At 39.3% G+C, this 13,851-nt stretch overlaps 1 pseudogene across 1 annotated transcript; it reads left to right on the top strand.

The window, feature by feature from the left end:
- Positions 1 to 8,290: 8,290 nt before the first annotated feature.
- LOC306643308 (transcriptional repressor protein YY1-like) lies at positions 8,291 to 10,252 on the top strand (annotated as a pseudogene). Its single transcript has one exon. The product of its transcript is annotated as a transcriptional repressor protein YY1-like (transcript).
- The last annotated feature ends 3,599 nt before the right edge of the window (positions 10,253 to 13,851 follow it).

Raw genomic sequence — 13,851 nt, 5'->3', positions numbered from 1 at the left:
CAGCCAACTATGGAATTAACTTAGGTGTCAATCAACACATGAATGAATAAAGAAAATGTGGTAAATATACACAATGCTATTTTCCATTCATAAAGAAGGATGGATTTATGTCATCTGCAGAAAAATGGATGAAATAAGACAGCATCGTTATGCAAAATAAGCCTGACATGTGTTTTCTCTCATATGTGGAAACTAGAGAGGAAAAAGAAAAGAGATGTCATGAAAGTAGAAGGGAAGCCATTACAGTAGAGAAAAGAAAAACATGTGAGGGAGAAGGGAGGATACTGTTGGAAGTACTGGGGAGTAATATTGACCAAATTATATTGCATGCATGTATGAATATGCCTCCATGAAACCCCCATTCTGTATAATTAAAATGTGCCAATAAGTAAAAAATAATCAGGGGCAAATCATGTTACAATCACATTTATTGTGTGTGTATTTGCTTATTGCTTATTTGCTTATTGAAAATTCATAAATTTTCTTTCTTAAAGTGTATTCAACCCTACGTGTCCATGTCTGTTGTGTTGCCCTTTTATCATTGAGTTGCAGGAGTGTTTTACATTCTAGGTTTAAGTTCATCATCATTATTCATGTATACAAATGTTTTCTCTCAGTCTGTGAGTTGTCAGTTTATTTTTTGATGGTACTATCTTGATGGCCTAAAGATTTTTATTTGTCAAAATCTAATGTATCAGTTCTTTTTCTTATATGATTAATGCTTTTTGTGTCTTATCTAAGAAATATTTGTCTACCCCCAAAAAGATGCAATGAGTTCTAATACCAGTGACCTAGAGTTGGGCTAAACTTCACATGTGAAGAGCACAGTTCTTAACAAGACTGGTTTCACATCAGACACCAGTCATAAATATACAGGTTTCCAGGAAATCCTCACTTCTGACCATTTGGCTACAAATTCAGTGGATTGTATCACTGCCTCAAGTTCTATAGGTCACTGAAGCAATTCAGAACTCAGGGAAATGCCATACTTAATGAATAAAATTTTATTACAGTAAAAGGATACAAATCATAACCAACCAAAGGGATAAATGTATAGGGCAAGAAATATATAGGGTTCCAAATGCAAAGTGTGCAGTTTTCGCTTGCATGTAATCAGGATGTGTTACCCTCCTAGCACACTGATGTATGAGGACACTCAGAATGTTGCCAAGTTTCTCATGGTTAATTGAGTTTTTGGCCCTTCTCCCATGTCACTAATTATAAATCCCCAACCCTCTATTTACATGGTTGGTCTTTGTAGTGTGGTAAACGCCCCCATCCTGAATCATCTCATTAGCTCAAACTATCTAGGGACCCACCATGAGTCCTCATTAACATAAACTATCATACATGATTCTGTGGATCCATGATGAATAAGACACTCCTATCACTTGGAAAATTCCCAAGGATTTAGAGGTTACCTGCAGGAATCAGGAAAATGGCCAACCTACATTTGAATAAAGTGAATTCCTCCCTACATAGAAGTTTATGTATTTAGCTTCTATATCTAAGTCCAAGATCTACCTTGAATTAATTTTAGTGTGATGTGATGTAAGGGGTCAAGGTTCATTTTATCCATTTGATTATCATGTTGTTCCATCAACATTTATTCAAGATTTCTTTCCCTCATTGAATTTCTTTGGAACCTTTGAAAATTAATTGACCAGGCAGTTGCAGAGTGAGCTGGCAGGTGAGTGAGGCTGCCTACATCATGGAGGTAGGCAGCAGGCAGCTATCCCGCCCAGCCAGCAGGCCAAGGACAGACATCATAACTGAGTGACCCTGCCTGATCCCTGCACCTAGGTTGGTGCCATCACTGGTTGGTCGCAGTCATGGAGTGAGCTGGTGGGCGAGTCAGACCGCTTGCATAGTGGAGGTCACAGGCGGGCACCCAAACCGCCTGCCTTGAGGAGCTGGGCAGCAGGTAGCCAACCCACCCAAACACCAGGCCAAAGAGAGACGCCATCACTGAACAACCCCACCCGACCACCATGCCAGAGTGTGTCGCCATCAGAGAGTTAGCCAGAGGCTTCTTTATAGGCTGGTGCAGGCATTTTGAATTACTCATGAGGGCGTGGCCATCATCATTGGAAGGGCTACTCCCTTCCTGAGACACCTACAGGAGGCTAGAGGACCTTTGACAAGACCCAGGAGCCAAGAAGAGGCAGTATTGAGACACTCGGGACCAACTCAGAGCCACTGGGGAATATACCCCACCTGAAGGTCACCACCCATAGAAGGCCAGCTTCCTAGTGGAACTCCGCATTATCAATTTCCTCCAAGACTTCCCGCTACTGAAGGCTAAGAGGTGAGTTATTGGAAATCTACAGAGACAATATTAGTCAATAGAGGAAATCTTCAATATCCCAGAGTTTCACTACTAGAGGGGTAGATACCTGAACAATATGAGAAAACAGGGAAGAAAATGCCCCAAACATACGTAGATGGTATAGCAACAAAATCCAATGACAGCATAGCAGAAGAAATATCAGAAATGGAGTTCAGAATGTACATAATAAAAATTATCAGGGATGCAAACAAGGAGATAAAAGAGCAAAAGCAGGCATTGAAGGATGAGATGAAAGTGAAAATGCAGGCAGTTAAAAGAGCAAATACAAGAAGCAAAAGATCATTTCAATAAAGAGTTAGAGATATTGAAAAAAACCAAACAGAAATGAAGGAAACAATAAACCAAATTAAAAACACCATAGAAAGCATAACCAATAGGATAGAACACCTGGAAGATAGAACCTCAGATATTGAAGAATAAATATTTAATCATGAAAACAAAGTTAACCAAACAGATGGTAAGAAATCATGAAGAGAATCTACAACAACTATGAGATATCATGAAAAGGGCAAATTTTAGAAATATTGGGATTGAGGAAGGCTTAGAGAACAAACCAAAGGAATGAACAATCTATTCAATGAAATAATATCAGAAAATTTCCCAAATCTGAAGAATGAAATAGAAAATCAAGTTCAAGAGGCTTATTGGACTCCAAATACACAAAATTACATTAGACCCAAACCAAGGTACATTATAATGAAAATACATAACATACAAAATAAAGACAGAATTTTAAAGGCTGCAAGAGAAAAGAATCAAATTACATTCAGGGGGAAGCCAATATGGATATCAGCAGATTTTTTCAACCCAGACCCGCTGGAACAACATTTTTCAAGCCCTGAAAGAAAATGGATGCCAACCAAGAATCTTAAATCTTATAGATTTGACAAAGAAATAAAATCCTTCCATGAAACACAAAAGCTAAAAAAAAAATTACAAAAAGAAAGCTGGCATTACAGAACATTCTCAGCAAAATATTCCACGAGGAAAGATGAAAACAACAATGTAAATCAGCAAAGGGAGGAACTACCCTAAAGGAACAACCAAATAAAGGAGAAATGAAGTTGTGTCAAAAAAAAATGAGCCAAATGACTGGGAATACAAATCATATCTCTATAATAATCCTGAATATTAATGGCCTGAACTAATTAATCAAAAGATATAGACTGGCAGATTGCATTAAAAAGAAAAATCCAACAATTTGCTGCCTACAAGAGACTCATCTCATAGAAAGAGATACACACAGACTAAAGGTGAAAGAATGGGGAAAAACATACCATGCACATGGACAAAGCAAAAAAGCCGGAGTATCCATCCTCATATCAGATAATGTAGACTTCAAGACAAAGTGAGTCAGAAGGAATAAAGAAGGACATTTCATACTGCTTAAGGGAAGCATTAATCAGAAAGACATAACAATCATAAATATCTAGGCCCCAAACATTGGCTCACCCATGTATGCCAAACAAATCCTTCTCAATGCCAGAAATCAAATAGACCATAACACAATAATACTAGGTGATTTTAACACACCTCTCTCACCACTGGACAGATCTTCCAAACAAAAATTGAACAAAGAAACTGTAGATCTCAATAATACAATGAATAATTTAGACTTAACGGACATTTATAGAATATACCATCCAACAAAGAACAAATACACTTTCTTCTCAGCAGCACATGGATCCTTCTCTAAAATAGACCATATTTTATGTGGCAAAGCTACTGTTAGCAAGTACAAGAAGATAGAGATATACCGTGTCTCCTATCAGATCATAATGGATTGAAATTAGAAATAAATCAGAGTAAAAAACAAAAACTACTCCAACACCTGGGGATTAAATAATACACTACTGTATGATGAATCGATAACAGAAGATATCAGGAAAGAAATTAAAAAATTCTTAGAGGTAAATGAGAACAAAGAAACAACATATCAAAATCTCTGGGACACTATGAAAGCAGTTCTTAGAGGAAAATTTATTTCCTGGAGTGCATTCAATAAAAGAAAAAAAAAACAACAAATAAACGACCTAATACCATGGCTCAAAGCCCTAGAAAAAGAAGAACAGAGCAACACCAAAAGTAGTAAAAGACAGAAAATACTTAAAATCAGAGCTGAAATCAATGAAATTGAAACAAAAGAAACAATAGAAAAATTGACAAAATAAATAGCTGGTTCTTTGAAAAAATAAACAAAATTAATAAATGCTTAGCCACACTAACAAACAGAAGAGAGAAAACCCAAATTACTAAAATTCAGAATGAACAAGGAAATACCAAACAGACACGAGTGAAATACAATTATTTTGAAAATCTATACTCCAAAAAAATAGAAAATCTTGAAGACATCAACAGGTTTCTAGAGACATATGAATTACCTAAACTGAACGAGGAGGACGTACACAATTTAAATAGATCAATTTCAAGTAATGAAATAGAAGAAGTCATCAAAACCCTATCAACAAAGCAAAGTCCAGGACCACATGGGTTCTCAGCCAAGTTCTACAAAACCGTTAAAGAAGAGCTCTCAAAGTATTCCATGAAATAGAAGAGGAGGGAACCCTCCCAAACTCATTCTATGAAGCCAATATCACCCTGATACCTAAACCAGACAGAGACACATTGAGGAAAGAAAATTTCAGACCAATATCCTTAATGAACATTGATGCAAAAATTCTCAACAAAATTTTAGCAAATCACATACAAAAATATATTAAAAAGATAGTGCACCATGATCAAGTGGGTATTATCCCAGGGATGCAAGGTTGGTTCAACATCCAGAAATCAATAAATGTCATTCACCATATCAACAGACTTAAAGTCAAGGATCACATTATTATTTTGAGAGATGCAGAAAAAGCATTCGATAAAACGCAGCATCCTTTCATACTCAAAACAGTGGAAAAAATAAGGATAGTGGGAACATTCCTTAACATTGTAAAGGCCATCTACACTAAGCCAATATCATTCTAAATGGTGAAAAACTGAAAGCATTCCCCCTAAAAACTGGTACAAGGCAGGGATGCCCTCTTTCACCACTTCTATTCAACATCGTCCTTGAAACTCTAGCCAGAGGAATTAGAAAGACCAAAGAAATTAAAGGGATATGAATAGGAAAAGAAGAACTCAAACTACCCCTATTTGCTGATGACATGATTATATATTTAGAAGAACCAGAAAATTCGACCAGAAAACTTTTAGAACTCATAAGTGAATTCAGTAAAGTAGCAGGTTTTAAAATCAGTGCTCATAAATCTAATGCATTTTTATACATAAGTGATGAATCTTCAGGAAGAGAAGTTAGGAAAACTACCCCATTCACAACAGCCTCAAAAATAATAAAATACTTGGGACTCAATCTAACAAAAGAGGTGAAAGACCTCTAGAATGAGAACTACAAAACACTAAAGAAAGAAATTAAAGGAAACCTTAGAAGATGGAAAGATCTCCCACGTTCTTAGACAGGCAGAACTAATATTGTCAAAATGGCCATACTACCAAAAGTGCTATACAGATTCAATGCAATTCCAATTAAAATCCTAATGACGTACCTCACAGAAATAGAGCAAGCAATCATGAAATTTATCTGGAAGAATAAGAAACCCAGAATAGCTAAAGCAATCCTTAGCAGAAAGAGTGAAACAGGGGGTATCACTGTTACCCCCTGTTACCTTCCTGTTAGCAGGAAGAGTGAAACAGGGGATATTGCTTTGTAGTTGTTATAGACCTTCAACTATACTACAAAGCAATAGTAACAGAAACGGCATGGTATTGGCACCAAAATAGACAGGTAGATCAATGGTACAGAATAGAGGACACGGACACAAACCCAAATAAATACAATTTTCTCATACTAGACAAAGGGGCCAAAAACATACAATGGAGAAAAGACAGCCTCTTCAATAAATGGTGCTGGGAAAACTGGAAATCCATATGCAATGGAATGAAACCAAACCCCTATCTCTCACCCTGCACAAAACTCAACTCACAATGGATCAAGGACCTTGGAATCAGACCAGAGACCATGCATCTTATAGAAGAAAAAGTAGATCCAAATCTTCAACTTGTTGGCTTAGGATCAGACTTCCTTAACAGGACTCCCATAGCATAAGAAATAAAAGCAAGAATCAATAACTGGGACTGATTCAAACTAAATAGCTTTCTCTCAGCAAAGAAAACTATCAGCAATGTGAAGAGAGAGCCTACAGAGTGGGAGAAAATCTTTGCCAATCATACTTCAGATAGAGCACTAATTTCCAGAATATATAAAGAACTCAAAAAACTCTACACGGATAATACAAATAACCCAATCAACAAATAAGCTAAGGATATGAACAGACACTTCACAGAAGATCTACAAGCAATCAACAAACATATGGAAAAATGTTCACCATCTTTAGTAATAAGAGAAATGCACATCAGTGCTACCCTAAGATTCCATCTCACCCCAATTAGAATGGCAATTATCAAGAATACAAGAAACAATAGGTGTTGGAGAGGATGTGGGGGAAAAGGTACACTCATACATTGCTGGTGGGGCTGCAAATTAGTGCAGCCACTCTGGAAGCAGTGTGGAGACCTTAGAAAACTTGGAATGGAACCACCATTTGACCCAGCTATCCCACTCCTTGGCCTATACCCAAAGGACTTAAAGTTAGCATACTACAGAGATACAGCCACATCAATGTTCATAGCTGCTCAATTCACAGTAGCCAGACTGTGGAACCAACCTAGATGCCCCTCAATTGATGAATGGATAAAGAAACTGTGGCATATATATACAATGGAATATTACTCAGCCATAAAGAATAATAAAATTATGGCATTTGCAGGCAAATGGATGAAATTGGAGAATATCATGCTAAGTGAGATAAGCCAATCTCAATAAACCAAAGGACAAATGATCTCACTGATAAGCAGATGATCACACATATAGGGGGTGGGAAGGAGGCAAGAATGGAGGAAGGAGGGACTCTATAGAGGGATAAGAGGGGTGGGGAGAAAAAAAAATAACAGAACAAATATAAAACTATTACCCTAGCTAAATGTATGATTACACAAATGGTTTGCCTCTACTTCATGTAAAAACAGAGAAACAAGATATATCCCATTTGTTTACAATAAAAATGAATTATTAAAAATCTGGGGGGCTGGGGAGATAGCTCAGTCAGTAGAGTGTTTGCCTTGCAAGCATAAGGCCCTGGGTTTGATCCCCAGCACCGCAAAAAAAAATAAAAATAAAAAATAAAAAAAAAAACCTCGAAAAAAAAAATTAATTGACCAAATTCAGGGATGTGGCTCAGTAATAGAGCTCTTGTCTAGCATCTGTGAGACCCTAGGTTCAATCCCTAGCACCAAGAAACAGTATAATAAAAATCAATTGAACACATACATATGAATATACTTCTAGATTATGTATTCTGCTTATCTGATCTTTTTCTGCATCCTTATACAAAAACCAAACCATGCTGCTTTGATTATGCCACTTGATTACAGTATCAAGCAGTTCTTGAAATAGGTAATGTACAGCCTCCTTGTGGCTTACCATTTCTAAACAAATAATATGCTATTTGTCAGTTCATTAACAACAATACAAGAAAAAGTTGCTATGACCATGATTGGAAATACAGTGAATCTACAGATCGGTTTGAGTAGAAATGGTACTTTACAAGTATTCAGTGTAATGTTATTCATCGGTTTTATATACATGTGAAATTATTAGATTAAGAATATTCCCTATGGGGGGCGCACCGAGCGAGGGAGTCGGGGAAGCCCCGCCGCCGCGGCCGCCCCTTCGCCCGCGCGCGCCCCGTCTCCCCCGCCCGCTCGCCCGCCGCCTTCCTCCCTCTGCCTTCCTTCCCCACGGCCGGCCGCCTCCTCCCGCCCGCCCGCAGCCCAGGAGCCGAGGCCGCCGTGGCGGCGGTGGCGCCCTCAGCCATGGCCTCAGGTGACACCCTCTACATCGCTGCGGCTCGGAGATGCCGGCCAAGATCGTGGAGCTGCACGAGATCGAGGTGGAGACCATCCCGGTGGAGACGATCGAGACCACGGTGGTGGGCGAGGAGGAGGACGACTACTACGACGACGAGGAGGGCAGCGGGGGCGGCCATGGGCACGCCGGCCGCCACCACCACCACCACCACCACCACCACCACCACCACCACCACCACCACCACCCGCCCATGATTGCGCTGCAGCCGCTGGTGACCGACGACCCGACCCAGGTGCACCACCACCAGGAGGTGATCCTGGTGCAGACGCGCGAGGAGGTGGTGGGCGGCGACGACTCGGACGGGCTGCGCGCCAAGGACGGCTTCGAGGACCAGATCCTCATCCCGGTGTCCGCGCCGGCCGGCGGCGACGACGACTACATCGAGCAGACGCTGGTCACCGTGGCGGCGGCCGGCAAGAGCGGCGGCGGCGGCTCGTTGTCGTCGGGCGCGGCCGCGGCAAGAAGGGCGGCGGCAAGAAGAGCGGCAAGAAGAGTTACCTGGGCGGCGGGCGGCGGCGGCGCCGACCCGGGCAACAAGAAGTGGGAGCAGAAGCAGGTGCAGATCAAGACCCTGGAGGGCGAGTTCTCGGTCACCATGTGGTCCTCAGATGAAAAAAAAAAGATATTGACCATGAGACGGTGGTTGAAGAACAGATCATTGGAGAGAACTCGCCTCCTGATTATTCAGAGTATATGACAGGAAAGAAACTCCCTCCTGGAGGAATCCCTGGCATTGACCTCTCAGATCCAAAACAGCTGGCAGAATTTGCTAGAATGAAGCCAAGAAAAATTAAAGAAGATGATGCTCCAAGAACAATAGCTTGCCCTCATAAAGGCTGCACAAAGATATTCAGGGATAACTCTGCTATGAGAAAACATCTGCACACCCACGGCCCCAGAGTCCACGTCTGTGCAGAATGTGGCAAAGCTTTTGTTGAGAGCTCAAAACTAAAACGACACCAACTGGTTCATACTGGAGAGAAGCCCTTTCAGTGCACATTCGAAGGCTGCAGGAAACGCTTTTCACTGGACTTCAATTTGCGCACACATGTGCAAATCCACACCGGAGACGGGCCCTATGTGTGCCCCTTCGATGGTTGTAATAAGAAGTTTGCTCAGTCAACCAATCTGAAATCTCACATCTTAACACATGCTAAGGCCAAAAACAACCAGTGAAAAGAAGAGAGAAGACCCTTCTCGACCGTGGGAAGCATCTTCCAGGAGTGTGATTGGAAATAAATATGCCTCTCACTTGTATATTATTTCTAGGAAGAATTTTAAAAAATGAATCCTACACACCTAAGGGACATGTTTTGATAAAGTAGTAAAAATTAAAAAAAAAAAAAAACTTTAATAAGGTGACATTGCTAAGATGCTCTATCTTGCTCTGTAATCTTGTTTCAAAAACACGGTGTTTTTGTAAAGTGTGGTCCCAGCAGGAGGACAATTCATGAACTTCGCATCAAAAGACAATTCTTTATACAACAGTGCTAAAAATGGGACTTCTTTTCACATTCTTATAAATACGAAGCTCACCTGTTGCTTACAATTTTTTTAATTTTGTATTTTCCAAGTGTGCATATTGTACACTTTTTGGGGATATGCTTAGTAATGCTATGTGTGATTTTTTTCTGGAGGTTGATAACTTTGCTTGCAGTAGATTTTCTTTAAAAGAATGGGCAGTTACATGCATACTTCAAAAGTATTTTCCTGTACAAAAAAAAGTTATATAGGTTTTGTTTGCTATCTTAATTTTGGTTGTATTCTTTGATGTTAACACATTTTGTATAATTGTATCGTATAGCTGTATTGAATCATGTAGTATCAAATATTAGATGTGATTTAATAGTGTTAATCAATTTAAACCCATTTTAGTCACTTTTTTTTTCCAAAAAAAAAAAAAAATACTGCCAAAAAAAAAAAAAAAAAGAATTTCCCTTTGAGGAGAAGGAAGGAGAGAAGGAGAAGAGGTAAATAAGGGTTAGCGGACATAATTGAAACACAGTGTATGAATATATGAAACTATCACAGTGAATCTCAGTAATCTGTATAATTAATATATAGTAGTAATTATAATTTCAAAATTTCTAATTTGCTGAGTTTTTAAAATAAAAAATGGATGTTGAATTTTGCCAGGTGGTTTTTCTCCACTTACCAAGATTAGCACATTTCTCTGCTTCATTTGTTAACATGGCTAATTAAATCCAAATTATTAATTCCAAAACATTTTATATTTTGAAACAATAATAAGCTTGCAGAAAGGTTTCAAGTATAGAAAAAAATCTGGGCATGGTAGCACATGCCTGTAGTCCCAGCTATTCAGGAGATTGAGGCAGGAGAGTCACACTCATGACTTTTGAGACTAGCCTGGGTACCATAGCAAGAACCCCTCTTAAAAAAAATAATTTTCAGAAAAAAAGACCTTATTTTTCATCACCTTGAAATACACTACCATGAATTTTCTACAGTGATAATCATCACAATCATCAAATTCAGGAAATGATCATAACTACCATTCAAATGCTCATATCCTATTCAAGTTTCACCAGATGTACTAATAATACCTTTTATAGAGAATTAAGTTTAGAATCAGATAGTGAACGTTTTCATGTCCCTTTAGTCCACGTCAGTGCAGAACAAGCTTCTCAGTTTTTAACATCCATGACCTTGTCACCTGTGAAGTGATGACAATTATAAGCATTTTTATGTTCCTCAGTTTGCATTTGTCTGAGCTTTCTTCATGATCAGACACAGATCAGACATATAAAAGACAGTGGCATTCTCATTACATTTGTCATTGGTACATGACTGATTTTTCCACTATTGGTAATATTCACATTGATATTAGGTATGGTAGTATCTGCCAGACTTCTTTACTGTGAAGTTACTCTTCACAGAGGACGTTGTAAGGAGATGCTTTGAAACTATGTAAATATTTCAATCTTCATTAAGTTTTGATTAATCAGTTATATGGAGTTATGGTTGACTATTTCTAATTAAATTGATTATAATCCATGATTATCATTATTTATGCTGGTGTTCAAATTGGCATGCCCAGTGACAGCCTCTTGAAGCCTTCTTATGTGTCCTTTGATGTGTTTCCATCATTTGGGGGGAATCCTTTGCTTTACAATGGATGTAAACAATTTTGGACTGAGCATATACAGCCTTCTAGAGAACCTTAACTTTCTTAAATCAAAACTCTTGAGACTAATGTTTCTCTGAAATGAAAGGGTTTATCAAATCATTCCAGATGCTAGCCAGAAAAGGACCAGGTCCTGAGACAAGTGCTGCAAGTACTAGCAGCAAAGCTACATAGCAATTGAGGAAATATCTGCCAGATCTAAGAGCCCAAAGTATTTTTATGACGAATATTTGGAGAAGGAAAGCACAAATTGTTTACATTTAAAGCACATTTGCTTATAGATAAGAGCAGGATAATACAAGTGGGGAAGTCTTGGGTTAGAAATACAGTCCATAAGGAGAAGTACTTGATGCTTGTGCATTGGTTGAGGCTGACAGTCCAGAGAGTGCATATGTAAGCAGGCAACAATGGCACCAGAAGTGGGGCACTTAGGGTTTTTAGTCAATGTTTCAATACATATTCAGGAATGTGGAGCAATATTTTGTTAGTTTTGGCCTGCATCTGTTAGCTGATTAACTTCCCTTATCTCTTCTTCCCCTCCATCTCCTTTCTTTCAAGTTAAATTTAGGACATCTCAGAATTTTTCATCATGCAAGTCATTTCAACCTAGCTGGTTCTGTAACTGAATCTTGAAAAAAACATTTCATGATTCTAGCATTTGTTTCAGGATAGTGGGGAACACTGTAAGACTGACACACTCCATGAGCATAAGTCCTTGCTCTACTTATTTTTCTGTGCAGTGAGCTCCCTGATCCGTGGCAATGCTGTATGGAACATCATAATAGTAGATAAGACATTCTGTAAGTCTGTGAATGATAGTTTTGGCAGAAGCATGCATGCAGGGAAGATAATCATATCCAGAGTGATGGTCTATTCCATGAGGGATAAAATGTTGCCCCTTCTATGATGGAAGCAATTCAGTGTAATAAGCCTGCGACCTGACAGATCACCCTGAGGAATGGTGCCATACTGGGGGCTCCGTATTGTCCTCTGCTGCTCGCAGATTGGATATTCAGCAGTAGCCATAGTCAGGTCAATTTTGACCAGCAGAGGATCATTTTCCTAAGTTCAGGCATAACTTCCATCCCTGTCACTATGGGTACTATGTTCGTGAGCCCATTGGGCAATGGCAGGAAAGAGGCTGACTAGGAGTCCCAGAACAGGTCATCCTACCCACTTGATCACTAAAATCCCCTTCTACTAAGCTTGCCCTTTTATGAGCATTCACATGAGGCATAAATATCTTCACCCATTTGGAGAGGTCTCTCCACACACCTCTTTTTTGCCAGTTTCTAATCATGTTACTTCCATGTCCCTGACCATTCAGCTAGGCCATTGGCTACAGCCCATGAACTGGTATATAATTGCATGTCTGGTTATTTCTTCTTTCAGAAAACCATCAGCTGTGTTGCCATGTGATTCTTCACATCATGAGATTCCTAGGCTTTCTCCTTTCTTCCTTGGATCTTTCAAAGTCTTCCTAAGTTTTGTTGATATTGTTATAATATGTTCAGAGGTTTTTATTGTCAAAGAGGAATAGGACTAATTTATCTTGGTTGAAATAAATTAGAATCTGTGTGTTTGAGTGAGTGTGTGCATGCACATGCGTGCATGCATGCATGCATGTGTGTGACTGAGGACTGAACCCAGGGCCTCATGCATGCTAGGCAAGTGCTCTATCACTGAGCTGTATCCCCATTTTTAAGTTTTGAGACAAGGTCCTAGGTTGACCTCAAACATGACACAACAGTAGAGTGTATTTTGATGTTATACACATATGGAGTATTTGTCAGATTTTTTGCTGCTCTGACTAAAAGGACCCGATCATAACGACTGTAGAAGAGAAAAGGTTTATTTGAGGGCTCATAGTTTCAGAGGTCTTAGTCCACAGAAGGCCAGCTCCATTTCTCTTGAGCATCATGGCAGGAGAGTGTGGCCAAGAGAAGCAGCTCACATCATGGTAATCAGGAAGCAGAGAAATACTCCACTTTCCAGATAAAAAATATACACACCCCAAAGCCACCTCCCCAATTCCCACCTCCAGCCACACCTACCACTTTAGTTACCACTCGGTTAATCCCTATCAGGGGATTAATTCATTGATTGGGTTAAGATTCTCACAACCTAATCACTTCTCTGTTGAACCTTCTTACATTATCTCACACGTGAGCTTTTGGGGGACACCTCACATCCACACCATAACATGGAGTATAATTTATACTAACTAGTATCCCATTCTACATGATATGGAGTTTCACTGGTGGTATATTCAAATATAAACATAGGAAAGAGGTCCTATTCAGTCTACTCTTTTCTATCTCCCTTCCCTTCCCTTCATTCCCTGTTGTCTAATCCACTCAA

The sequence above is a fragment of the Sciurus vulgaris genome, assembly GCF_902686455.1.
Source record: "Sciurus vulgaris genome assembly, chromosome: 13".
Lineage (NCBI taxonomy): Eukaryota > Metazoa > Chordata > Mammalia > Rodentia > Sciuridae > Sciurus > Sciurus vulgaris.
This window is presented reverse-complemented; position numbering and strand designations above follow the sequence as displayed.